Source organism: Elephantulus edwardii, unplaced genomic scaffold (genome assembly GCF_000299155.1).
Source record: "Elephantulus edwardii isolate Elephantulus edwardi_28Jun2011 unplaced genomic scaffold, EleEdw1.0 scaffold00284, whole genome shotgun sequence".
Taxonomy (NCBI): domain Eukaryota; kingdom Metazoa; phylum Chordata; class Mammalia; order Macroscelidea; family Macroscelididae; genus Elephantulus; species Elephantulus edwardii.
The window spans coordinates 1,316,297-1,320,226 of record NW_006400034.1 but is presented as its reverse complement, the minus strand read 5'-3'; the positions used below and the strand labels follow the sequence as shown (position 1 = coordinate 1,320,226).

Below are 3,930 nucleotides of genomic sequence, written 5' to 3'. Positions count from 1 at the left end.
CCTTCTTGGCCCCAAAGCAGCTGGCAGCATGTGGCCCAGTATTGTTGGCAACGGTGGGTGGTGCCTCCTGGTAACGCTCTGCCTGAGGGATCTCCCGGTGAACTTGATATGATAAGTTCCGAAGAAGGCAAACACAGTTCTCCACAAGCTTGGGGACAGAAGAGAGAAGGCTCAATAAGAGCAGAGACTGCCCACAGTCGTTTCCTATCACCACGGATTTCCTTGATTAAAATATAGATGCTCAAAAGCACAGCCCAATCCATCATCTCTAAAGTACCCAGAAGATCTTTCAAAATCCTTGCCGCTTCATGCCAATATAAGAGCCAAGTACAGTCACAATTAATTTTGCTCACTCTTTATGTGACCCAAAGCGGTTTACTTTGACTTTTTAATACTTTTTTTAAAAAAAAAAAAGTACAACTTTGAAAGGTAAGCAGCTTTAAAAATATATTATATAGGTTAAAGAAATTCTAAAGAAAACTGTCCTTCAAAGTCCCAGCTGGTACAGGTATCTAACATGATTTGAAAATTTAAGTTGGCAAGTCTGCATTCCAGGTACCACATGGCTGCTATGAATGAAATTCACTCAGCCACTAACATACCTTGCTGTCCGAATCCTTTTGCCCAATCTCAGCCTGAACAATGAAAATGAGAGCATCCACTAAACCATCACATTCCCGAAGTTTCCTGCGAGCTTCACTTCGCTCTGAGCTGACATTCCTGAGGGGGAAGAGAGAGAGGCCTCAAACATAAAAATATTCCTTTAAACATCCCTCAACCTCATTAATACATTTTCTGTTCATGGTAACAATGAGTGAATACCTATTCTATTAGGAAGGTATTGGAAACAACAGGAAACTTAATGAATTCTTACTCAAACAGCTCCTACTTTGAAGAACCTAAACCCTACACATATGGGTAAAGAAATATCACAACAGCAATAATTAAAGGTAGAATAGGTACTTAGAATAGAGTAAGCAAAATGATACAGACATCACCTATCATTTCCAAAGAAGGAAAGATTATGGTAGAGCATGTCTCTTTTGAGCATTATGCTTTTTTTAAAAAAAAAGAAATATTTTTTTATTTTATTTTTTTAATTGTTTTATTTTTACGTGTACCGTCAAATCAGATCTGACTGGTACAGGAGGAGAGTGCCCCCTCCTTCTCCAGCAGAGCATCTGGTGTATTTGAACCACATACTTCTGGGATTGCAGTGCAATGTCTTGCCACTAGGCCACCAGAGCTCCCTGAGCATTATGCTTTTAAAAAAAAATATGCCTATCAAAAGGACAACAGTAACTCCAAAGATTAAACGAGAACCTCAGAAGGAGGGTACGTGTATCACTCACAGGAGCGGAATAACAAGCGAATGGCTGCCAACGCAGACTGTTTACTTCAGTGTCTATGAATTATACACGAAGAAACTGTTGGTGTATTTTTTTGCTATCCATGTTCTTAACAATAAAAGAAAATTGAAAAACAGAAAATATAGCAGCATCTGTAGGGTATAGGAAGAAATCAAGGGCACTTTGATGAAACAAAGACACTTACGTTTAGTCTCAAAAGACAAGTTACAGACAGAAGGAGGAACAGATTTCCCCACCCTGGCCCCAACCCTCCCAGGAGTCTGCACCTCCTCTGTTGAATTTATCACAGCTTGACTTGAAATACAGATAAATTAGAGACAGGCTTATAGACACAGACTAGAGAAGTGTCTTATTCATGGTAAGTACTGAATGTATGTTTACCAGCTTTGACAATGTCAAAGAAGCCTAAAAATGGGCAAGGATATTTGGAAAGCAGCAGGCTTTATATGGTACAAAGAGAGTAACAACAAAAGTAATAAGGTAGGTAGGAATCACAGTACGCAAGGTAGGTAGGGTAAAGACTGACAGACTAAAGAATTTCTTTTTTCCCTTAAACCTAAGTTTATCCTCAAAAATATAATTTTGCTATTTCCAAGTCAGCCATGTTACCTGAGGCAGCCAGCTGTGTTGGTGAGCACCGACTCCCACTCAATGTGGCGAGGCTTACAATCTTCATTAGGCTCCCGCTCCCAGCCAGAATGTGGGATGATCACTTCATCCGTCAAGGCATGCAGTGCGTGGTCCACAATCTCCATTTTGATTGAGTCATGGGATGAGAGATTCCACAGAGTTCCTGGCAGAGGCAAAAGGTCGGAGAATTCACCAGCATAGCATGCGAGTCAGGACATTTGAAGAAAGCCAGAGAGAATCCCCTATTCCGTCATTTCTCAGTCTTCCCCAATCACTTGTAATGTTCAAGCTTTGCAATCCACAGTAAGAAATGTATTTCACATTACGGCTCACAATGGAATAATAGGAGTAAAAGGCAACTTGATGGCATCTAACAACATGGTCTACAACAAACATTAACAGAGCTTCATAAAACACTATTTACTCTACAAGCAGTACTCGCTCAACCTCAGCACTGGCATTCTGGAATCTAGGTTGGACAGTTTTTGTTGTTGTTTAGGAGCTATTCTGTTCCATGTTAAACATTTAGCAGTATCCTGGCCTCCACTCATTAGATGCTAAAAGCATTAACAATCATCAAATGTGCCTACAGACACTGCAAATGCCAGCAGGTGCAAAATTACTATCCTTCACCCCTGTGAACTGTGGCAGCCTAGTTGCAAGTAGGCATGCTGCAAACCCTAAGGCACACAGTTCGAGGCCACTAGCTGCCCTTCGGGTGAAGGATGGGCAATTTCCTCTTGTGTAAATGCCTCTGAAAATCCACCAACAGGTCAGCTATTGGTCAATTCTGATGCTTTGGTACACAACACACAACAATCACCCCTCACTGAGAACCTTTAATGTGTATTACTACTTTTATGTGTCTTTGTCTTAGGATGGTGAACGAAATCCACAAAATTGCTTTCAGTAAGTACTAGTGGGTCACAACTGCATTTCAGTAACCACTATTCTCTCTTGTTGAGTACCATGGATCCAACTGGCATGGAAGGAGATTGTTCCTCCTTCTCCAAAAGAGCATCTGGTGGATTAGAACTATGTGCCTTTGGGATTGCAATGCAGCGCCTTGCCACTAGGCCACCAGAGCTCCCTCCCTTAAAAATAACTATTCTTTAAGCAAGGGCCATGAGCTCAAATGTCTGTACAAGCCTAACAATAAAGTAAAAATTTGTGTATTACAAGAACATAGATAAATGGCAACTGACTCCCAGATTCAATGTTAGAACATATCTTCCTACTTGACAATAGTTGGGCAGAGCTAACAGGATGTGCTGGTGATTGCTGCAAAGTGAGCAGGACACAAACCGGTAAGTTCAGACCAACAATTGCAAACAGGAAGGCAGATCTATTGTCATTAGCATGTCCACATTTTTACGAGAAGAACATCAACTTTTAAGTCAACTCTCATGTATGTTATACTTCTCTCTCAATGCTATTGAGTTGGAACCAACTCATAGCTGACCCTCCAACAGATTTTGAGAGGCTGTAAATTTTTAAAAGTCAGTATATTCCATCTTTCTCCAACAGAGTTGCCCATGAATATGAATCACCTGCCTTTGGGGTTGGCAATGCAAATCCTTACCCACTAGGCCACTAAAGCTCCCCTGCTAAACATTAACAACCAATTATTTAAAAAAAGTAAATAAATAAAAACACCCAAACACTATCTATCTAAACAAATCTTGGCTACCACCAATTCACAGTCTCTAATAAAATGTAAAAAAACTGCAAACCCCTATCACAAGTTCTCAACCTCTCTAATAGGTAACAGTGCCCCCAACCTTGCCGTGTCCCTTGCACCTAGAACTTACCAGTAATAACCTCAGTAAGGTCCATATCCCGAGCCTTTCGAAGCAACCGAACAAGGGCAGGAACACCATCACAGTTTTTTATGGCAATCTTGTTATCCTGATCACGCCCAAAGGAGATA

General features: G+C 40.8%; 1 protein-coding gene across 1 annotated transcript in view; it reads right to left on the bottom strand.

Annotated features, from left to right (window-relative positions):
• CTNND1 (catenin (cadherin-associated protein), delta 1) overlaps positions 1–3,930 on the bottom strand; it is a 36,764-nt gene that overhangs the window by 23,158 nt on the left and 9,676 nt on the right. The gene's annotated exons all lie outside the window — the stretch shown is intronic.